General features: G+C 36.3%; 1 long non-coding RNA gene across 1 annotated transcript in view; it reads left to right on the plus strand.

Annotated features, from left to right (window-relative positions):
- LOC111548461 overlaps nt 1-25,069 on the plus strand; it is a 93,035-nt gene extending 67,966 nt beyond the window's left edge. The window contains exon 3 of the long non-coding RNA XR_002733430.2: nt 24,680-25,069. This is a non-coding gene — a long non-coding RNA (uncharacterized LOC111548461). The remainder of the gene's footprint in view (nt 1-24,679) is intronic.
- The last annotated feature ends 779 nt before the right edge of the window (nt 25,070-25,848 follow it).

Consider the following 25,848-nt stretch of genomic DNA (forward strand, 5'->3'; position numbering starts at 1 on the left):
CCTGACTCATGGAAGCCAAGTTTTGGCATCCTTTTTCTAAATGTAGCAATATAGAACTAATACACCATGCATATATTCCAAGTATAGTATAGAGACAGGCATAGAAACATAAATCAAGTGCAAATACACTTAAAACAGCACGCAGTCAAGAATAGAACACTACTACACTAAAGTCAACACAAATTTTTATCCCAAACGATTTTAACTCCTGCCAAATCAGACCAAAAATAATCGTTATTTAAAAAGTATGTCTCATGAAAGATTAATACACAAAAAGAGTTCTTCAGGAAGATGGCACAATGCTTAAAGGAGAGATTCTATTTATTACAATTTGGAAACAGCCAAACTACCCCCCGCCACCAATGTAAGAATAAATTCCTTCCTATAACATTCAAAAATTGGCCAAGTACATGTTCCTGCCTTTATGAAAATATAGCCAGGGTTAAAGAAGTATGTTTTTTACAATTCAATATAGGCTGCACTCGTCTTCTACAATAAATGTTATATGATTGTCTTGTTACATTGAAAAAATATATTTAGTTGGCAAGATATTTTGATAATGAATCACTGCTCCCACCCCAACAAAATTAATCCCCCCTTTTTTTTTTTTTTTTTTTTTTTGAGACAGAGTCTTGCTCTGTCACCCAGGCTAGAGTACAATAGTGTGATCTCAGCTCACTGCAACCTCCAACTGTTGAGTTCAAGCAGTTCTCCTGCCTCAGCCTCCCTAGTAACTGGGTGTGCCACCATGCCTGGCTAATTTCTGTATTTTTAGTAGAGATAGGGCTTTCACCATGTTGGTCAGGCTGGTCTTGAACTCCTGACTTCAGGTGATCCATGCACCTCAGCCTCCCAAAGTGCTGGGATTACAGGTGTGAGCCATGGCGCCCAGCCAATCCCTAATAATTTGTACTATATATCTCTTTTCATTATTATTATGAATCCAGCACCATTTTTCTTGTTTTTGATCATCATTTGCTTTTAACATTTAACATTCAAAGCAGAAATATAAAGTAGATCTCTGTAAACTAAACGACATCTAAAAGGTGCTTGTTCAATCCTTAGTCATTTCTTCTCACGCTTGTGGATTCATAGACAGACAACGGATTTCATCCCTAGGGATTGTCTTCCAAAAATTACTGCATTGTAAATAATTGTAAAAAACTCCCAAACCATAGTAAAAGTTTTTGCCTATATCCTAGACAAATAACATTTCAGAAGAAGGGAAAAGTATTTATCCACAGCATCTAAGTTTGACCTTTTGGGAACTTTGTTGGTAAAGTTCAACATATGTTTTGAGCTGAAGTTATGAAGAAATCCTATTATTCTTGATCAAGGTTATTACTAGACAGACTTTTTTTTTTTTTTTTTTTGAGACGGAGCCTCGCTCTGTCTCCCAGGCTGAAGTGCAGTGGCCGGATCTCAGCTCACTGCAAGCTCCGCCTCCCGGGTTTACCCCATTCTCCTGCTTCAGCCTCCTGAGTAGCTGGGACTACAGGCACCGCCACCTCGCCCGGCTAGTTTTTTGTATTTTTTAGTAGAGACGGGGTTTCACCGTGTTAGCCAGGATGGTCTCGATCTCCTGACCTCGTGATCCGCCCGTCTCGGCCTCCCAAAGTGCTGGGATTACAGGCTTGAGCCACCGCGCCCGGCCTAGACAGAATTTTTAAAATAAAACATTTATTTTTGTTCTTCTATAAAATCCTAGTGATAATATGGAGATAGTATAGTGAATGTGATGAAACAGTTTTGGATCCATTGACACTTTGTCTGCTGGAGTCTAGAGTCCTACACTTTCAAGATGCCTGGCCAGGGTCCGAGTGCAGTCGGCCGGACAGGAATTGCACAGCAAACTGGTTCAGAATGTCGTTGCAATGTCTCAGACACTAGCAATCTTTCTCATTACACATGTATCTGGTTCTTTAAACTTACAGACTGAAATCCTTAAAATGAGAATGGTAATTGTTTCTTTTAGATCATCTTATAGAAGGAGGAGATAATGACAACGTGCTTAAGAGAATGACCAAGGAAGGTACCCTCAATGAGGAGAAGACATTAGCACGAGGAAAGAGTAACTTTTAACACATCTTAAAACTGCATGTAATGGTATCAATATGAAGAACAGGGAACACTTAAAATAATGTAAATACAACTACTTTTCTATAAATTACGAGGAAATGCGTGAAGTTGATTATGGAAAACCTACATTGCATGTGAGTACACAAGAGTATTGAGGTCTGGAATAAGTTAAAAACCAAAAAACAAGTTAAACCAAAGATAAATTTGTTACTGCTTCTTGAGCTATTTAAAAAATAACCTGGTAACCATATTTCAAACTTATCCATTTTATTATTTGTTTGTTTATTTATTTATTTATTTTCTAGATGGAGTCTTACTGTGCTGCCCAGGCTGGAGTGCAGTGGCGTGATCTCGGCTCACTGCATCATCCACCTCCTGGATTCAAGCGATTCTCCTGCCGCAGCTGGGATTACAGGCATCCGCCATTCACACCCACCTAATTTTTGTATTTTTCATAGAGACAGGGTTTTACCATGTTGGCCAGGCTGGTCTTGAACTACTGACCTCAAGTGATCTGCCCCCCGCAGCCTTCTAAACTGTTGGGAGTACGGGCATGAGCCACCGTGACTGGCCTCAACCTCATCCATTTTAAAATTCAGAATTCAGCTATTTATATGACCAACTAAATCTGTAATAACCAATTATTGTAGAAGGCAACAACAAAGGCATTTATTTGGTTTCTAACATAGTATGTAATTCTACAATCTTGTTGGGTGAGTGGTGCTCCTGTGCCTTAACGATAACAATAAATAGAGACAATTTCATTTTGGGATATTTTTAACTATGCTGTCATGATGTTGATATTATTCTTTAAATATATACTTCTTAGGACAGGGAGGTTATCTTTTCAGCTTCCTCTGAATTTTTCTTTACTCTTGGAAAATAAGCATTATTTATACATAAAATGCTAAACAACATTCACCAATAAAAGAACGTTTTGAAATTATCATTCACTAATCCATTACTTCTTCAGGATCATATATTATATCTGTGCAAGATTTCTGAGGATCTTTTAGAATGGTGCACACTTATTCTTCTAACAGGCTGCTTAATGATTTGCAGTCATATCACAGAATGTCACAATTCTCAGAAGTTTGTAATAACAGAGCAGATGGCCCTAATTATGTAAGTAACATACAGCAAGCATTCAAAAGGAATTCAGAATATTTCCTATACAGCACATATACGTGTGTGTGTGTGAATGTGTGTGTGCATGCAGAAAATAGTGTAGAAAAAGATACGTATATATATAAATGTACCTATGTAATATATATGCAAATAAGTGCAATAAATACACATACACACTTACATACACATATTTGCTCTAGACTGTTTTCTGTATAACAAATTCTTCAGGTTTGAAATATATTAAATAGAGCAGTATGCTCTGTAATGTAGGAATAGATTGCAAAAATAATTTTTTAAACTTAATGTTCCCCTGTTTGGATGGTGCTCTGATATTTTGGGTGTATCACATCAACAGAGAAAGGAGGTCTTATTTGCATTCTTTCTATAGCTACTCATTTGCCATTTTGGGAGAAGACAATGTCATACACTTAATACACATTTTCACTTCCCAATTAATTATTCAATATACACTTCCATTTCCCAATTTTATAGAATGAAAACACTTGAACCTTTTGAAATTAACTTTTACCCCAAGATCCTTTTCTTGCAAAAGCTATTGTTAATACTGTTTGTAATGAATGTATTACATTTTATGCTATCTCTGGATTTTTAACTGTAATAGCTCAAAAATTTACTCCCACATACTCATTCTAGCAGCCCTAAAATATTTTAAAGACTGGTATTTTTTAATTAAAGCAAACGAAGAGACATAAAATCAGAGTGGCACATCCTACTGCAATCAGGCACTTAACAGTTTGTCTTCAGTTTCTCCTGCTTAAACCCTGTTCCTGCAAGTAGTATCCCCAAATGCCCAGTACAATGAGGAGATTATTTAGATTTGTAACAGATGAATCAAGCACTGAAGAAGCTGTATAAAGTAATATTCAAATTGTAATTTATACGTATTTAAAACAGCTTAAGGTGTATTAAGGTGTATGAACTACAATAAATGTTAATAAATTATTAATGGTGTATTCCGACAAGAATTAAAGATGGGCTTGATTCAAATAGAATTCCTGCAGGGAAAATATGCACATTTTATTTGATGATTTAAATTCTGTAGAGAACACAGTTTGATAGGCAACACTTCAGAGAATTACAAGCTCTAGAAACAATCAACTTTCATCCTAAATGATAAAAATTAATACAGATGTTATTTTAAATTAAATTTGAAGCATTTTTACAGGCAGAAAAAATGATTATGGAAATTATGAACCTTAAAATACTTGTAATCCACAGAAGATGATTTTTAAATTGCAATCAACCTGTCATAGTAATTCCCCTCTTTAAAAATATATGTTAAGAAAGCAATTTTGGTTCAGAAAGTCAGTTTTCAACTCTTTGTAATTTTTTCCCAAATTAAAGCTTGTAAGATTGATGATTTACAGGTCAAAATGTGAAGGTTCATAGAATACTAAAACTCTTTGGGGAAGAATTAAAACAACACAACTGAATAAAAAGTTAAGGAAAAAAACAGTTAACACCATGGAAAGCAAATAGTTGGCTAGACAAGAAAATTAAAAACATACACTCCTATCAATGGTGAACTATGACATTCTTACTCATAGAGAATATCAAAATGCTGTGTTATCACAGACTTCATGTGGAAATGCACTTACTTACCACGTGGATTGTATAAAAATTTGCATACAAAAATGTTGTCTTATAAACACCTCTAAAATATTTACAGTAGTTACCAGGCAAATGTACCTTAAAATACCGTTACATTTGCTTCTGATGCTATTAAAACTGAGGCTAAAACAAAGCCATACACAACAGACAGTGCATTTTAGCCATGAGGGAGGGCTGTGTACCTTTAGTGAGATGAGGGTTCAACAAGCTCACGTCATAGAATCCTGTGGTCTCCATTCTCCAGAACAAGACAATAAAAAAATCTCATATTCATTTCCAGTTCCCAGCAGCTGAACCTCAACGTGGAGTCTGAAACTTAGCGTGGGGAAAATTAGATACGGATGTCTGGCCAGATTTTCACTGACTGTTTTTGAAAGAGTGGGTGAAATGTGCATGAACCATAGGTATTTAGAGACAGCATGCAGGCTTCATAGTAAAGGCTGTTATTACCTTTCATACCAAACTGGATTGTTTTATACTTTAAATTTATTGGAAGTTATCTTCAGGTACTAAGACATACAATACATGGGGTGTTTAATATCTAAGCCAAGCATGCCAGGGCTTTGGAACAAATGCTCTGAAATGCAATGTAAGTTGGAGATGTTTTAGCAGGTGGGCCATTGTGCCTCATTTAACTTCCCTTAAATCCCTGAAATAGGCAAACAATAAAACAGTAATTGCCTTCATTACTTTATTGTGTGTGGTAAATTAAAATGAAATAGATAAATTTGGATGCTCAACAAAAAAATCTCTGGGTGTTTGGTTGTTGGCCATCTTTGGATGCTTGCTAGAGCAAACAATAAAAGATTCATTTCACTAAGTAGCTAATTTCGTTTGACGTGCATACATCTATATTTGTATATGCCCATTTGAATTTACTTTTCTGAAAAGTTTTTTTAGGGAGCTATTCTTCGCTCAGTGTTTTACATTTTCTGTCTCCATAGAATGATCAAAATAATCTGGAAATGCAAAACAAGAATATTACATAGTATTATTTCATTTCCATACCGTTCTTAATGTTTGTGGAGAGGACCTGTATGTAGTAATACTATTGATGTACAGATATTCTGTAAACAAGGCTTTGTGTGATTGCCAGTGACTCGGTTTATAGTCATATTATAAGACAGAAACTGGAATACAAAAGTAAGTTGCTGCTTTAGATCTCTAGACCTCGGCCTTGGTGGAGCTGTGGCCATGAAAGCTCCATGAATGGAGAAGACTGTTGTGAGCTGGTGTGCATTGTGTATACGTCACTACATCGTTTACAATTGGCCCCTCGCTAGATATTCTGAACGGCCAATATGTTCCTTAATCTATATTTAAAGTTTATAAAACCTATTTAGGCTTCTAGTTTCATGCCAGTATTGCTCTTCTATGAGGCTACACAAGGTAAAAACTGTTTCAGAAATAGAATCTTTCAGCACAGAATGCAATAAAACTTACAAAAGAATTTTCCTTAATAATAAACTTATATGTTCAACTACTTTTGTTTAACTACAGAGCTTATATATTACTTTTTATTGGAAGATAAAAAATATTCTAGGCTGGGAGCAGGGCTCACACTTCTTATCTCACATTTTGGGAGGCTGAGGTGGGAGAATTGCTTAAGGCCAGGAGTTCGAGATCAGCCTGGGCAACATAGTGATTCTCTCTCTCTCTCTCTCTATATATATATGTATATATATGTGTATATATACATATATATAGAGAGAGATACATGTCTATATATAGATAGACAGATATACATGTCTATAAATATATATGTCTCTCTCTATATATATATGTCTATATCCACACACATCTATCTATAGATAGAGAGAGAGAGAGAGAGAGAAACCAAAGATCTCTCTCTCTGTATTTAGAAAACCCCAAAGGCAGCTGTCACAAGCAAACAAATATCTATGTCCTGAAACAGGTCGCTATTAGGGAAAGCCCTGTGCTAGCTGGAATGAGGTCTGATGGACCACCCAGTTTCAATGCTGTGTGAGTCATTCTTTCAAAAACAAACCCTTAAAAATAAATTACATTTGTATAAGGGCCTTGCGCCACCTAACTGTAGAAACTTAAAATGCAATCACGATTAGGGAAAGCCCTGTGCTAGAAGTAAACGTTTATTTACTTTTATTATGATCCATTATCTTTACCAAACGGCTTTTTATTAGAAAGAGCCCATGTAAAGCACAGATTTACTGGAAAGTAAATTACAAAAGTATGAGCAGAATAAAATGTCAGATAGAAAATTACCAAACTCCCTCGTTTTCAGTTACTGTATAGGTTATACATTATATAAAATGTCATATATATTATATATATAATATAAAATGTCAGATAGAAAATTACCAAACTCAATCCTTTTCAGTTATTCTATAGGTTATATATTATATAGGTTATATATTATATACAGTTGTATGTCATACAGTTAGATATATAGGAATATATTTATTCATTTTTCATCATCTCTCCAGTGACTTATCCTTCTGACTATGATTCTACTGTCTGCTACAATGAGTACAGGTCTGTATTTCTTGGCTTCCTTACTATCAGTGTTCTCAACAAGTCATTATCAAATGAATGAATGAACCAATGTATACCAAAATACTAGAATATATATATTCTCTCTGTATTTAGGATCTCTCTCTATATATGTATGTGTATACACACACACACACGTCTGTATCTATATCTACTCTTTCTCTCTGTGTATATATATCCACCATGCCCAGCCAATTATGGTAGGGCAATGCATATCTATATATATATGTGTGTATATATATGTTTATATATTTTATACATTTATATTCATATTTATATATTTTCTCTATCTAGAGACAGAGATATTCTAGTATAATGCATTTTATAATATTGTGCTTAAAACCGATCACCGTATTTAATTAATTAATTATTTTATTTTATTTTTTTGAGACTGAGTCTCGCTCTGTCGCCCAGGCTGGAGTGCAGTGGCTGGATCTCAGCTCACTGCAAGCTCCGCCTCCCATGTTCCTGCCATTCTCCCACCTCAGCCTCCTGAGTAGCTGAGACTACGGGCGCCGCCACCTCGCCCGGATAGTTTTTTGTATTTTTTAGTAGAGACAGGGTTTCACCATGTTAGCCAGGATGGTCTCGATCTCCTGACCTTGTGATCTGCCCGTCTCGGCCTCCCAAAGTGCTGGGATTACAGGCTTGAGCCACCGTGCCCGGCCCCATTGTATATATTTATAGGTATCCGAAAGTTACCTTAAATGGGAAGATCTAGTTGAAAAGAAAAACAATAGATGAATATTGCATTTGTTGGTGCTAAAAGAATTATTATTTATATATGTTGTAGTGATTTGTGAAACAGACATATAGGCATGTAATGTTGATGAGTTTTTTTGTCTTTAAATTATGTCATCCTGAATTATTTCAATAACCATAAAAGAACAAATGAAATGCAGTATAACTTACTAATGGAGCTCTCCCACTTAATAAACCTCATTAACCCACTGGGGATAAAATAAAAAATATCTAAGTCTGCTAAAATAGGAAAAGTCACAATAGAAACTGATAAATGTCTGAATCAAACTAAGTTTCATCTTTCCAGCTGGAGAGACATATTCTGTGTTCACTTGGACAATGTGTAGAACCAGAGATCAATTAGGTCTACATCATAACTGAAAATGATGGAGTTTGGTAAATTTCTACCTAACATTTTGTTCTGCTGGTACATTTTGTAATTTACTTTCCAATAAATCTATGTTTTACATGGGCTCTTTATAATAACAGCCATTTTGTAAAGATAATGGGTCATAATAAAAGTAAATAGACATTTACATCTTCTAGCAATCTAAATAATACTGAATATCTTCATTTGTTTATGATCTTTCCTGTGACTTATCCTTCTAACCATGATTCTGGTGTCTGTCACAGTGAGTGCAGGTCTGTATGTCTTGGGTTTCTCACTGTCTATCAGCCTTTTCAACAAGTTGTTATAAAATGAATGAACGAATCAATGTATACCAGATAGACTGCTACATTCGAAACACAAACATTTGTTTTAAATTATTGTTAATCTTCAGTAATTCCAAGACTGGACATTTTAACTTCTGTCTTTTTCACAATAATCATCAAGATTAAAATAATTTTGAACTTAGAGGCCAATGCAGGCAGCTCACTTGAGGTTAAGAGTTTGAGACCAGCCTGGCAAACATGGTGAAACCCCATCTCTGCTAAAAAATACAAAATTAGCTAGGCATGGTGGCATGCGCCTGTAATCCTAGCTACCTGGGAGGCTGTGGCATGAGAATCACTTGAACTCGGGAAGTGCAGGTTGCTGTGGGCCGAGATCGTGCCACTGCACTCCAGCCTGGGCAACAGAGCGAGACTCCATCTCAAAAAAAAAAAAAAAAAAAAAAAGGATACAGTGGAAACTACTTTGAACTGTGAGTAGAGGATCCTGCATTCTAGTTTGTACTTTCTGTGGCCCTGTGATCTTGGACAGATCACTAAACTTGTCTAACCTTTAGTATCTTTACCCATTTTTAGAAAAGAAAGAAAAAATACAGCAAATAATTATTAATGTACTTCTGCTTCTTAAACTCTAGTAAATTAACTAAAATTGTACCTAATGAATTATTCAGAAGCCCTTTTCAGAAATAAAGCTATTAGTTAATTCATTGCTTTATTGGTTCAGCAAGAATTTAGAAGGCCTACCTTACCCTGGGCCCTGGTTTTGTATCTCTTCTAAATCAAAAGTAGGGGAAAGGGCTAGACACTGACTCCTTTGCACCTGTTGTATTCATGTTACTCCAAATCCTAAGGAACATGTCATTCCACTAGATATTGCTACCGTTGTCACCTTACTTGAGGGAAGCCAGGTGAGAGCCGCATGTACTGCACCACACGTTCTGGTTTCAGGGATGAAGTATGTTCTATGCAGACTTGTGAAACAAGTGGTTTAACTGTGACACAGGTACGTCAGGGTTTGCAGTCGCCGACCCTATCAATAAGTCAGTCAAATTAAAACTGATGTTGAATTCCTTGTTTCATTTTATACAGCCAATCTGATTTTAATAATTGGCCGGAACTCCAAAAATATTAAAATACTATCACAAAATGGTAAATGTTTAGAAGACTTTCAGGTTGAAATGAAACGTTGTTTTACTAAAATTTAAAAAAAAATGATGTAATTAATGCTGAAGTAGTAAACAATCAGCCTTAAAGGGTCCGATCTTTTGGTATGGGATGACAGACTTGTTCTCTTTGGTCAGGTTAAACCCTCGGATGTCCTGCAGATGAGCGATTGGATAATTCTAATACTTCAGATTTTATTAACATGAGTATACCAGGAATAGCCAATAAATTGGGTGGGGAGGAATTAGGAATCTTGACAAGTCTGGTTTTAAGACAGAGAATAAACTTATCTCACACAGACTTGCTGTACATTTATTCTTCAATGGCTTTGCAATGTGTAATGAACTTTTAAACCCTTAAAAGAAATGATTACAAAATCATGAAGTTACATAGCTCAGTAAGGTCACCTCACTTCACCACATGGCTAGAAGATGTCATGTATCATTGCCCTTAATCACAAACCAGACTCCATTGGATTCTGTGGTTTGCTCAGAGGTCAGGTCTGTCATACACCTGATGTGGGATTCTTCTCCAGCACAGATGCATTCTATTTTATATTAATAATGAAATAACCCTGCCTAATAATAATAATGTAATACACAGATGCTCTAAGGAATTAAATGAACTGCTTACTGGTATACTCAGAACTCAAAGCATTTCATTGTACAGCTTTTCATTTGCCTTGTACCTATTTGTTATTTCCAAACACCTCATTCTCTGCAGTAGCACTTTAAAACACATTTATCATGAAATCCTGAGAAAGTAATTCATCAAATTGCAGTGTGAATTGGAAGAGGTTTTATAGCAGTTTTATTGGAAAGAAGAAGTTCAAAAAATCAGAATAAGTAGTACGTTCCAAAAAAAGAAAATCAACTTTCCTGCAAAAGAAATCTCAAAGCTCTTTAAAAACAATTGACTAAGCAAATCAGAAGCCCATTGTCTGAGGCCCCCAATGGTCAAAACGGCTCCACTGTGAGAATTGCAGCCTGCTGGTGTGGACATCAGGGTATAAATAAAATCCAAGGATTCTGAAAGGGTTTGGTCTCTTTCTTATGTTTCATTATTTATTTAACGAATGTTCAAATGTAGACTACACATCCCTTGGCCACAATTTTCCATAGATTAGCTTTTAATTTTCAGCCAGTGGTCTTACCTACTGCTGGTCTTAATATTGAAAGTAAACAGTGATTCTGATTGGAATGAAATGTTATGGCAATAGTTCATACTGGGATCACTTTCTGCAGATGTTTTCATTTTATTTTCTGTTTACTCAACCTTGCAGAGAAGCCAATATTAGTAACATACATGATATAATTCAGGATTTTTTTGACTGCAGAAACCATTTGAAAGGGTATCAAATTACATTGAAGGTTACATTTATGTAGCAAAATTGCATGGCCAATTTATGCAAAATGAAGGAAAATGATTAGCTTATATGTTTCATGAGGTATTTGTGTAACCACTCTCCATGTTTTGTGAAAATAACACTATGACTGTATTTCTACATATGCTTACAATGGAATTTAATGTTAATGACTAAATCTGTACTTATTTTAAATTCTAGAACTCAAATGCTACCATTTGCAGAATAATCTCATTTAAGGTATGTGTTACTGGCAGATTTATAAACACTTATATTTTTTCTGACATGTTATTTTTCCACACTGTAATATTTCCACAAATTTCAAAATACAATGTCTATAGCAACTATTTGACTCTCTACCAAAAAAGTCCAAAGTCCAAAATACAGTATTCCACAGCATACAACACCAATGTGCAATAATATAGAAGAAAAAAATCAATGCTTTAGTAAGCATATAGAGTTTGATTTCATTCATATTTTGCTCCCATTATGGAGGTGTTTTATGATTTTATGGAAATGAAATGAAATAGTTTCATGCCACTAAGAATCTTTAAAATCATACTTTGTTATTTGTGTGAAATTTTTATCTAAACCAATAAACTCTCCAGTTAAGAGAAACTATATATGTATGTGTGTGTGAGAGAGAGACAGAGAAACAAAGCAAGAATAAAATATTTTCTTCTGTGACTAGCTATGAGTATTAACATTCACCTAAATATTTTTTTCTAAAGATCCACAACCAAGACGATAATACCATACAATTCATACTGACTTCTTAAAGATGCTCATTATTAAACCTACTATTTAAGCTGATTTACAACGTTATATTTTCACAAATATGTTTAAAAAAAAGTAAAAGCAAGACTATTTTCATATTCTCTGTTAGAAACACAAGTAGTAAGCTTTTTTTCTTAAGTGTCTTTTTAATGAATGATTTTCTTTCATTTTTTTTCTTTTTTAGCAGACAGCATTTACGTGAATTTTATTCTGGAGTTCAGATAATTTTCTCTTTCTTAATAGGTAATTAGTCAAAAGTCATTTGAAACACTAGCGAATGAATAATGTTCCTTCTAAATCTCTCTTTTGAGATTATTAACTGTTTACTTATGAGTATAGATTACCTTTGTAATATTTCAGACCTCATTTAGCACGCTATTTAACAACATCCATCATTGTTTTCAAAGTACTATTATAGCATTGTGATTCAATTTACAATTTTAAATAGTGTTATTTTCACACTTTTTCACCAAAGGCACTCAAAGACATAAAGAGAACTAAACAATTCATCAATTGCCTATGTCCATAATGATACAGTGATTATTCCAACTTTCTCTTTTTTTCCTAGTTGATATCATTGTACACTAGTTCAGCTGTGTACAGAAAAAACGCACATCATATCTTTCTCCATTAGCAAACACTGCACAAAAAGGGTTACAGTTTATCTTTGTGAAGATTTCTCTTAGGAGCTTTTAAAAAAGTGTGAGCCTAGGCAGAAATGCATATAGCTATGATGTCTACTTTCATATTTGTAGCAAGATTCTGTTTAATGTACCTATTAGTGGGAGCTAAACAGTTTGAATGTTGAAAGGAAGGGGCATGCAATTGATGTATAGTTCAACAGTCAATGGAATGCAGAGCTCATTAAATAGAATACACTTTATATCACATCTTGAGTTGCAGATAATTCTGGAACCTTGCTGCTTACATATTTCCAACATAACTATGCCAGTTAAAAATAAAGAATTAAGTCTAAATGCACAAAATCTTTAATCTCCTTCACGTAACTTACCACTCATTAAAACGTGGGCAACTGAAACTTTGAATTCGGCCTCAATATAATGTGATGATTTTATTTAAGGGAGAAATTGACTGATTTACAGTAGTTACGAATTATAGTCATTTTTAATGAATTCAAATTATCTTCCAAAAGATGCGACATTACTGCGGATTCTGTGGTGCCAACATGTCTACCCAAACACAGAGGAAAGGGATTGTTCAAAGTTGGCCCCAGGGGGAGTAAATTGGGTTCTTGCCTAGGGCACATATTTTGGAGAAGGCATGGAATTCAAGCACTTACTATAGGTATTGCTGTCCGTTTCATCTAATCACCTGCGGCTGTCTTTGCAGAGCTTCCGGGAGGCTGCAAGACTTCATGCTTAGAAGCTGCATCAAGACATCCTGACATGAGCTGGATACAGGGCGCCTCAGGGCAGCCTTGAAGCGGAGTGAAGGTTATTGTGGCTAAATGAATCAAACTAGACCGAAAAAATGTCGGCAGCTTATATAAGGTGCAAGGTGATTCTTGGTGGTTTCAGGCATAAAATTTTTAGGGGAAGTGGTCGCACAGACATAGGATTAGATGTCTATCAAATCTAAGCTGACCTTTTCTCCCACAATTGCTATATTTATCTTTGCACTTAACAGTGCGGCAATGTTCATCTGTAAATTAATCTATTACTTATTACATATTCATGGATATTACATATCTACTGAAACAGGAAATTTCCTCTGACTCCTTCGCGGGCAGGAACTGGAGTGTGAGCGCTGGAGCTAGCCAGCTGCTTTGGCACTGGCAGAGGCAAACTCCATTCACTTGAGCCCTCTGTGCTCAACCCCTAGCAGGAGGAAGTATGCAGGTGAGCAGGTACAGGAGCCAGGGAGAGGGCTTTGGGTGCTGGCAGAAATGAACTCCATAGTGGCCTCGTGGCAGCATCCAGGGGGGTGTCCATGACCCCTGAAGCCCCAAAATACACATGTTATAGTGCTCTTGTAGCTCTGCCATGTCCGTGGACAGCTAAAGTGTTAACAGCTCAGTGAGCCCTCTGCCTTTTTGTGTGAGGTGGCTACTTTCTGCCAGCAAGGGCAGAGGGTCCGTGTGACAGCCTTTTGCATCCGCACCCGTGGTACTCAAGCTCTTGTTTGGTGGCCAGAAAAACTCAGGTTGCACAAATGAATTGAAGGGTGGTGAATGCAGAGGATTTTATTGCTGATGAAAGTGGCTCTCAGCAGGAAGGGGAGCTGGAAAGGAGATGGAGTGGGAAGGTGATCTTCCTCTGAAGTTTAGCGGTCTCCAGCCAGACTCTTACCTGAAGTCATGCTGTCAAGCTGTCCCTCTGAAGGCAAGCTACTTCTCTCCAACATCCACTGTAGTCTCTGACATCCAACTGCTTCTCCTCTTCTCTCTCCACCAGCAGAGCCTGGCGGTTTTATGGACACAGGATGGGGAATAGGCTGGGCCATGGGTGGTTTTGGAAAAGGCAACATTCAAGTGGAAAACAGGAATGTATGTTCTCACTTTGGGCTGTGGTCCCAGGCTTGAGGTTGGGGCCCAGAATTTCCCAGTCTCCTGTCCCCATCACTATTACATCTTACATATTCATGGATCCTAGGATCATGTATCCATGTAATCCAGTACAGAACCAGTCTAATCCAGAATGTTCACTGAAATTATTACCCTGTTATTGGTATCAGTCTTCACACAGGGTGCAGGTAATACATGTCATTTTTAAGTGGTTATTTTAATGGAAACATGCACTACATTGGAAATTACTATGTCAATCTCTGTTACTTTTAGAATTCATACAAATACAATAAATAAAACACAACAACTTAATGTTATAATATCACTATAAGTTATCATAGGGAAGTAACTAATACTCAAAATCAAAGAAAACTTGATTTTTTTTTTCAATGGTTTTGCTGCTGACTTTTAGTATCAATGTAATAGGTTCAAAGCAACACACACACACACACATACACACATAAGATATGGTGAGTTATTTCTTATCCCATAGCTCAGGGACCAGCTTTTGTAAACTTGGAGAAGGAAACTCTCTGTGGGTTTATGCAGAGTTAAAGGGCTTGTAAAGGTATCTTAAAAGGAACTTTGAAACTAACCATTCACATACCCAAGAAATGCAAGAATTTTCTCTGTAACATAGGTGTAGAAGTGTATTGGAGATGACAGTTGTACAGGCTTCTGGCTTGAGGAAAGCAGTTCTCCCCTGGAGCTAAGCATACATTTTTGTTGCTTTTGGGAAATAAAAAAAAGAGAGATGGGGATAAAAGAGGCACTATTGTACCTGATCTACACTGACTGAGCTGTTTCAGAGCTCAAGAGAAAGTTAAACTTACTATGGTGTGTTTCCCCTGCTGACCCTTTTATTTCTCTTTCTTAGGTAAATTAGAAATACAGAGTCATCTTTTCTTCTGTTCCCTCTACCACCTAATTACTCTTTCTTTTTTTCCTTTTTCTTTTTTTCAAGACGGAGTCTCGCTCTGTCCCCCAGGCTGGAGTGCAGTGGAGCTCACCGCAAGCTCCGCCTCCCGGGTTCCCGCCATTCTCCTGCCTCAGCCTCCCGAGTAGCTGGGACCACAGGCGCCGCCTACACGCCCAGCTAATTTTTTGTATTTTTAGTACAGACAGGGTTTCATCATGTTAGCTAGGATGGTCTGGATCTCCTGACCTTGTGATCCGCCCACCTCGGCCTCCCAACACCTAATTACTCTAATAATTACTATGGTTTAATAGAAGGAATTAATTAGACCAGATAAAACAACCAATTTCAGAGGTTATCATTATTTTTTTTTTTTTTGACATGAGGAAAGAGGTTGGTAACGCATCGAAAATACAAATGTTTAACATCATAGTTTCTTGAAATAAAAACTCACATATCTAAAATTACTCAAAAATATTCCAGGAAAAAATATATTACTATTCACTGTTTCAATCAAGCAGAAAGATCTCAATTTTGACAAATGCCAATGGCCTTAAGTGTTAGACTATGGCTTTTTGTTGAAAATTACTTATGTATTTGAAATATTATAGATCCTAACAATCATACAGAAAAATAGTATAAACTAATGTTTGCTACAGGCTAGGCACTTTATTAGGTATTTTCCACATATGACTTTATCAAATTCTCATAACAACTCTTTGAGATAGGCAATATTACAGTGTCTGCTTTTTAAAGATGAAAAATCTTGATCTCAATGAAGTGGAATACTTGCAAGTGGCTTTGAAGAAATGTACATTGTACAAACTTTTTGTGAAATTTCAAATGGCAGAACACTATCACCAGATTATGGGTCAAGTTAAAATAAAACAACAGCAACAACAGAAAGACTCACTGGGATTTAAATATTCGTAAACATGGGAGAGAGGGAAAAGGCAGGTATCACTTTTGGAAAATGTAAGCAGAAATTAGGTAAGGAATGTAATAAGCATTACAATTAGCAACACTGGATTCAACATGCAAGTGCCCTAAAAAAAAAACAAATAATTTCTTAAATAAAAATTGTATTTATCAGAATATTTAAAAAATGATGTCAAAATTCAGCAAGTATTTTGTAATAGGTTCATAATGTAGATGGGTAACAAACATGTTTGCAAATACGACAAAGCTCAGGTTGTTAATGTTAACCAATTACAGGGCCAAGCACTGCACATACCAGTACCACTTCATACGTTAGCAAAATATCCCAGGGAGAAATACTAAGTGCAATCAGCAACTGATAATGAGCAAGGGAGAAAGAGAAACAAGCAGAGAAGAAGAAAGAGAAAACATGGCAGTTATGCTTTGCATATGCTCACACACGTGCCTGTGTGACCAGGGTGCTTTTAGAGATAAAGAAAAACTAATCCTCCAAAAAGGGCAGAACAACTCTACCAGAATTAATGGGTAGTAATAAAAGCTAATCTGTAGAAAGACAGCTGCATAACACGAACTAAAGGACTAAAGTATTCTTTAGTGGCTATTTAAAAGTATTCGTGAGGACTGGGAGTGGTGGCTCACACCTGTAATCCTAGCACTTTGGAGGGCGAGGTGGGCAGATCACAAGGTCAGGAGATCAAGACCATCCTGGCTAACACAGTGAAACCCCATCGCTACTAGAAATACAAAAAACTAGCCGGGTGTGGTGGCGGGTGCCTGTAGTCCCACTGACTCGGGAGACTGAGGCAGGAGAATCACTTGAGGGGGAGGTTGCAGTTAGCTGAGATTGCGCAACTGCGCTCCAGCCTGGGTGACAGAGCGAGACTCCATCAAAAAAAAAAAAAAAAAAAGTATTTGTGAGACATTAGACGTAGATGACAAAAGAAAATATAACTTTTATTAGAGAAATGAGGAAGTGTACAAGAAATGTTTTGAGTGCATACATTCACTTCTCTGTTTTACCTCTTCTGCTTCATTTTAACAAAACAGCAGCCACATTAACTGTGAAATTGATTTTTTAAATTGTGAAAATTATAAATATATTTATATGATCACTACTAAATTAGAATGATCCCCAAAATTTCAGTGGCAAATATAAGTAAATAGAAAAAGAAAGGTGTTAGAAGCTCAGTTCACGTCTTATGTGCAAAATACATTAACTATGATTCATTGTATTGATTCCTTGGAGCTGTCTTAATATACACAACAGTGATCTCAACATTCATTCTGCTAAAGTAATTACTACCAGTCAGGAGTCTGGCAAAAATAAGATGATTATATATAGATGCATCTGGGCATCCCTTTTTGTGATTATCAAAAGAGCTCATAATTTAATGGTATTCATCAGCCTGTGTTAAGTCCACAGGAGCTGTGCTCATTCTCTAACATCCAAGAGGAGCCAGCTAAGTTCTTTTACTTTGGTGTTACTCATGAAAAAGAGATAATTAATAAACTGCTTTGCCTAGCATGTTAAAAACAATGACCATAACAAATCCTCAGATCTCTGCTTCTTACCACTTGATTATGTTTTATCATGAAAATGATAATAAATAAGGTTGGCTTCATGGGAATTCAAAATTCACTAATTGTTTTCTACAACCATTAAAGTATAAAATGTTTGGTGCAAATAGACATATTATATTACAACTCTAAAATAGAGTATTATTTATATCATCGTTTGTCACAAAGTGAAAAGATGCATATTGTCAATTTTCAAGAATCCGTTTTTCTTTTATAAAGCTGCTGTGAACCATGAACTTAATCTTTAAAGATGTTTCAGTGGCAATCTGCTACAGTCTCAGTGTTTGCCCCCTCCCTGGAACCTCCCAGATTTCGTGTGTTGAAATCCTAACTCTCAAGGTGATTGTGTTAAGAGGTGGGGCATTTGGGAGGTGATTAGGTCTTTAGGACCCCTTGTAAATGAGATTACTGCTTTCATAAAAGAACCTCAAGAAGCTCTATCACCCCTTCTACTGAGGACACAGCTAAAAGGCACTGTCTGTGAACTGGGAAGCAGACCCAGTACTAGATACTGAAGTTGGATTTCCAGAACTGTGAGAAATAAATTTATGCTTATTTATAAACCACACAGTTTATGGTATTTTGTTATAGCAGTCACAAATGGACTAAGAAATACACCATCATACCTCCTTTTCATTTTTAAAATTTTATTTATTATCATTTGTTATAGAGACAGAGTCTAGCTCTGTTTCCCAAGCTGGAGTGCAGTGGCATGATCATAGCTCACTACAATCTCCTAGGCTCAAGTGAACCTCCCGCCTCAGCCTTCCAAGTAGCTGGCACTAAAGGTGGGCGTCACCACCACGCCTATATAATTCACCATCATCCTTCTTCATGTTTTATATATCACACAAAATCCAATCAGGTAAATTAAAGAAAAGTCTTATGGGAGATGGTTCTTTAACATCTCAAAAGGCAGTGCTTATACAGCAAAAGATATGGACGTTAGGCTCATTGAACTTGGGTTCAAAATGTGTCTCCACACGTTGGAGATCTTGAGCAAGTGAACATCAGTTTATTCAGTATTTCTTAAATTTTAAGAAATACTATGTGATTTCTTAATTATAAAATAAAAAGAAATAATACGTACATCTCGTTCATTTAGCATTCAATGAATACTAATATCTAGAATGTGCCAAGACACAATTTTTGGTGCTAAGAGGACACAGTTTTGAACGCGGCAAAATGCAGCCTCACGGAACTTATGATGTGGAGAAGAGGGACTGCATGTGTGTATGTATGTATCTATATATACACACACACGTATATATACAAATATATACGTATATGTTATGTATGTGTATATACATGCAGTATATATTGTGCGTACATGTATCTATATATACGTATATATGTATGTACGTATATATAGATACATACACACATGCACAGAGATATACACATATATAGATACACACATGCGCACACATATATATACTGCATGTATATATATACACACATAATTTGCATATTTATAATGTTAGAGATGAATGTAATGAAGAAGTCAGTGATGAGGGTATACATGGGTGTTACATACTATGTTTAAATTCTCTGCAAATATTAATACTGTTGTGTTCTTTCTTTTATCCTTTCCTTTTCATTTCTCTCTTCCAAGGCTCATAATTGAGATCACATGCACACCCACAAGCTGGATGCTGACTGTGACTATTTCAGTGGGTTGCACTGTATTTTAAGAGTATTTTCCTTAGGCTAATTTTGTTCCTCTGTAAATATTTTGCCATTCTATTTATTGTTGCTCAAGTATATTGAGCTTAAAAGCACACTGTGGTTTTATATCCTCCTTTCCATGTTTACGGATATTTCTCCCTCAATATCTTAGTGTGTGTATGTGAAGGTGTGTAGTTTGTGATTTTCATAAATTAGTTGAATTTTGCACAAGAGAATTAACTTTTACTTCCTCAACAATTTTTCCTGTTCTATTAATGTCATTTTCTTTCTCTTAAGCAATGATGCTTATCTTTCACAATGGTCTTCTTAATTTTTTTTCCAAATTTTATCTTTGCTTTTTTAAAATTGTTATTGATGACATCAACCACAATTCTTTTTTTTTTTTTTTTTTTTTTTTTTTTTTGAGACAGAGTCGCCCAGGCTGGAGTGCAGTGGCCAGATCTCAGCTCACTGCAAGCTCCGCCTCCTGGGTTTAGGCCATTCTCCTGCCTCAGCCTCCCGAGTAGCTGGGACTACAGGGGCCCGCCACGTCGCCCGGCTAGTTTTTTGTATTTTTTAGTAGAGACGGGGTTTCACCGTGTTAGCCAGGATGGTCTCTATCTCCTGACCTCGTGATCCGCCCGTCTCAGCCTCCCAAAGTGCTGGGATTACAGGCTTGAGCCACCCCGCCCGGCCAACCACAATTCTTAATCACCTGAGTTTGCCAATGTTAGAAGCCAACATAGAGTTGATATAATTATAAGAAAAATCCAAACATTATCACTCATTTTAAACTTCATTATTGTGAAGATTAAATTATATATGTGTGTGTGTGTGTGTGTGTGTGTGTGTGTGTGTGTATATATATATATAATTAGAACAGAGAGGGGCACATAATTGGTGCTCAATAAATCTTAATTGCCATCTTTTCTCTACTATCTGAGCTCTTGCAATAGCTTTCCAACTTGGTTTTCCATCTTCTAACTATCACAGGTCACCTTTCTAAAATATGGATGTAGTCTTATTACTTCCTTTAATGTTTCTTTATCATTTTATCTTAGACCACAAAGTTTTTAGCTGGAGAGTCACTTCCAGGTGGAATTATTACCACCCTCACTGCCTATTTCCTGTGTTCCTATCGTGTTAATGCTGTATTACAAATTATCTATTCATTTTATTTCCCTCATTACATTGTGAGCTGCTCATAACAGGGAACAAAATTAATTCACTTAGTAGGTACTCAGTAAACATTTGGTAAATGAGGGGCCAGTTGATTGATTGGAATGAGTCAAATATGTGCCAACTTCTGGTCGCAGAGCAGACATGAATTTAAAAATAAAAAAAAAAATGTTTTGAATAACCTCCTGTTTGGTCGAAAGTCTCTTTTTGCCCAAAATTACTTGTTTAAACAGCATATTTTCAGGAAATACCTTGATAGTTTAAGATGTGTTTGCTCTAACATACTATCTTTCATATCTTCGTGCAGGAGTAATTTTTTTTTTTTAGACGGAGTCTTGCTCTGTCGCCCAGGCTGGAGTGGAGTGTGTCAGTCATGACTCACTGAGGCCTCCGCCTCCTGGGTTCAAATGAGTCTACTGCCTTAGCCTCCCAAGTAGTTGGAATTACAGTTGCACACCACCACACCTGGCCGATTTTTATATTTTTAGTAGAGACAGGGTTTCACCATGTTAGCCAGGCTGGTCTCAAACTCCTGACCTCAAGTGGTCTGCCTGTCTCGGACTTCCAAAGTGCTGGGATTACAGGTGTGCGCCACCATGCTCGGGAGCACAAGTCATTTCTAACAAGCGTTATCAGCCTGCTTTCCTCACCTCTCCCTATTTTCCTAATAGATACACGGCCTTCAAAAGCACATACAAAATCTTTCCCAAGTGCTGCTTTGCCACATTCTCATTTAATTTACACTTCTTCCCCTATAAAGAGCAAAATCCTCACACCAGCATTTAAGTACCTTCCCAGCACGGTGCTCTGTTTTCTTGAGATCGCGATCTGCTATGACCCTCAACTCCAGGATTTCCTCACTAGTGACCGTCCACCCCAAATACACCTTGCTTATGCCTTCCTCCAACATCTGACGTGTGCTCTTCCTCATGCATTAGTATGGCAGATGTGAGGCTGGGCCACCCATGTCTTCCCTCAGGTAAGGACTTGCTGTCTATCCGTGGTGTGGTCAGCAACAGTCTCAAAAACTTCACGGACAGCCTCAGCTGCAGAAGGCCACCTAGACCCAGGTCAAGTCCTTTACACTCCTGGTGATCAACCCAGGAAGAGTCTAAAGATCCATTTTGGCCTAATGCAAGATGCTGTGATGGGACATGCAGGTTCCTGACATCCTGCTGGGTTGGCTGAGGCTTTGTCAGGCTCACACCATGGTTTGACTCCTCCCACTGTCCAATCCTGCTTAAGTGTGCATTCCAAATAAACATCCTGAGCCCCAAATTCCATCTAAGCCTCTGCTTCCAGAGAACCCAACTGACAACAAATGGTCTTCTGTACCTTCTCTTCTGCCTGCATCATCCATCAGTTCACAGCCAAATCACATTTTCCAGGTCTCACTTGACCAACATGGCCCGAGTCTGACCTATTCTAGTCTACCCTTTACAAGCACTTCCTACCTTCCAATTAATTTTGAAAAACAGTTTCTTTTATTGTTAGTAACCTTTCTCTCTCTCTCTCTCTCTCTCTCTCTGTCTCTCTCTGTGTGTGTGTCTTTCCCTTATCAATTGAAGCTGTTCTACTAACTTCTTAGAGTTGGAGTCAACTCATTCTTTTCCTTTCTATCCGTAGCATGATAGGTACTTCTAAGGAAGAAGTACCTAACATTTACTGAATGGAAAGTAACATATTTTAGAAAACACATACATTCATGATTTCTATTTGGTTCCCCCCACTTTTGTATCAGTCATTTCTAAGATAATTTGGTTAATCTTAATTTGAAAAAGAAAATAGAGCAACTTTCTCTCTATACTTTTTACTATATACAATTTGAGTGATGCACTTTTCTGGAACTTTGGTAAGGGAAAACATTTAGAATTTAGAACTATTTTACATTCTTGTTTCAATATTTGCATATAATCTGAAGCATGATTTTTAAAATCCCAGAACCAGGGGTAAAATGAAATGCCTATGAATGTGAAATCAGCAGTAAATAATGTACTAAAATGAAGTCTAAACAAAACACTAGCAAACACATCAATATCTCCAAATTATTTAACGGAATCGATTCTGTTTGGTTGTGATGTGGCAAGTCAAATTCAGGGCTATACTCAAAGTATGTGTTAAGTTACTAGATAAAGATATTTCAGGTGGCTGTTATTATGAATAAGAAAGGGACACTTAACTCCCAAGTAATAAATCTCACCCTCAAAGAGATGAGATGGCTCACTAATTGCTTCTAACAGAAACCAGCAACTTTTTTCTTTGCTGTTTCTATGAAAACATGGAAGATCAAGGGAAATCTTTATTTAGATGTTTGATTCTCACTCAATTCCTTTAAAGCTTTCAGTTAAATCTAGAAATTGTGATGTAAGTTGGTATACATTGAAACCTTAAAAAATGTTTGCAAGAATCCTGGCTTCTACATATATACACGAAATTAAATTAAAAACTTCTTGAAAATAATACAAATGTGTGTACTCAGAAATGAAAATCTACTTCAACTCCCTGCACGTCCTTCTGTTGAGTAAAACACTACTGTGCTCCAGCTGTGAGAAGTTTCTTTTATTCTTTTTAGAGTTGAAATGCATGCACACACACATGCTTTTTGTCCTTGAAACTCTGTCTCTGATTGCATGTTGTTGAGGAAATAGGAAGTTTTTGGCATTTTTAAAACTGTTGCCTTTTTCTTCCTTGCTATTTAGAAGAGTGTGATATTTGCATTAAACCTTTCTCCTTTTAAGATTAGAAAACTAATATATAATTTTAATCCTTTGGATACCACTTTCTTGCATGGAAAAATGGGTTTTTGTCTGAGATATATAGTTTGCAGATAACCTGTGTGTTCATTTCTTTCTATAAAATACTCTTACTTCAAGGCAAGATAAGCTTAAAAATGTGCTTAATGGGATAACTGATCAGCTGTTGGTCGTTTCATGGCAGAACTGCATTTGTATTGGCAATCACTTATTCACACACAAAATTAAAACTTAAACTAGAATCTGAAAGCTGTGATGAAAAGCCCACGTCAGACAATCTTTTGAGCATATAGAAGAAAAATTTATTTGTTCTCCATTGACACTTTGTCTTTGGAAAAGGAGTAAGGGTCCAGAAATAAGCTAAAAGAATAAATATATTTGATATAGTATTCTATGTAAGAGACTCTCAAAAGATAGATATTTTTGTTACCGTCACAAACAGTATACCATGTTTTCTAAAATACTTTATCTGAATGTTGTAGTCCAGAGGAAGGGGAATTTCCCCTGAGATAAGAGCAAACACACTCTTTGAAAGTAATCCCAGGTAGGAGGATTAGAAAGATAACTTGAAGCTTCATTTCTTTTATCTTATCGCATCTTTGCTCCCTCACAGGAGTATAAGTGATAAGTTCTGTTGAAAATAATACCATACTGGAGCTGCACAAACTAAAGCAAAATTTCTGCCCAACTTGTTCTGGGCAACAGGGAAAGAGAGACTGTCCCTCACTCACTCTTGGAAAGTTTGTTATAGAGGAGACTGACATGCCCTGGTTATTTTTTGTTGTTTTTTTTTTGTTTGTTTGTTTTTTTGACTATGTGCTTGAACCGGGAAAGAGTGGGGCACAGTCAATTTGAAGTGGGTGATTTGAATGCTTTAGCAGAGCAAAGGTGTGTTTTGTTGTAAATCATACCAGGAAAGGTACAATAATTCCACAATAGCGAGGATTTTTCAGTATGTAAGACTTAGCATTAAGGTAGGAGAGGGTGGTTAAAAGATACATCTCATCCTTCATGCTCAATATTCTCTTCTTTAGAAAGAGCAGCAACTGGATGACACAGAATGAGTTCTGAGGTTTACATCAGAAAATGGCCCTGAACCAGAGCCAAGGCTGGCCTGGGAGCTGGCGGAGATTCTGAGCCTCACACTTTTATTGGTGAAGTGGGATGCTACTCTATTGTTGGTTTTGTTTTGAGGTTTGTTGCTCAAATCAAGCAATACACATGAGGGAATTTACTGACATTGTTTTAAAAAACAAAGTTAATGTATGATGATGCAGTGGAGTGATTCATGAATGGTATTACAAATATTTAAAAAATACAAAAGAATTAAAAGAGTATACTTGGATGTTAATGAAAATAAAATTTCACTGAGAATAAGAATCTATGTAAACATCAGTTGATATTAAAAGTTTATTGCTTTTAAAGGAGTCTGAAATGTTCTTTTGTCAAGGTTAATGCATTAAAATGGGGTACAGCATAACATTAATCTAGACAACACAAATTTTAGTATGTGTGATTATTTTATAAGCTCTTGGTTGAAATACATGTTTTTATCTACATGGAAAAACTGAATAGATTACAAGAATTGTTTAATAGAAAGAGAAATTTCAGATGTCAAATATGTGGGAAATTTAATGTCATTTTATTAACTAGAGATAGAAAATGAGGTACATTAGTCTTAGACACTATTTACAGCAGTTAATTGCTAAGTCGCGAAAACAATCTATTCTGCAATGACCTTACTTTTAAAGTAGTTCCATGGCATGAACTCAAGGACATTACTGCAGCAAGGTTCTTAACAAATCAGTCATATTCATTGCATTTAATAATCTATTAGGTGCCTTCACTAGAGCGAACAACCAGCATTTCTTTTAAATTCTTCCATAATTCAGATTTTATCAATGTGGACTAACCCTGTGGTCAATTAAATCTGAAGTAGTGCAGTTTTTATGTTTTCTGAATATACTGGGCCTGAAAGCAAATATTATTTTATGAGATGTTAATAACACAAGGAATTTTACTAGTAATATTTAGTGGAGCATAAAGGTACCTAAGGCTTTATCTATTTGCACAGTAGCAGAACGGATCTGAGAATGATTCCAACCATAACTCTTAGTCAAACACATTAACACAGTCCATTTACACAGAATGCTCAGTACAGACCTAAGAATATTCTTTAAAGTTACAGTTGGAATATTTCTCC

Source organism: Piliocolobus tephrosceles, chromosome 3 (assembly GCF_002776525.5).
Source record: "Piliocolobus tephrosceles isolate RC106 chromosome 3, ASM277652v3, whole genome shotgun sequence".
Classification (NCBI taxonomy): Eukaryota; Metazoa; Chordata; class Mammalia; order Primates; family Cercopithecidae; genus Piliocolobus; species Piliocolobus tephrosceles.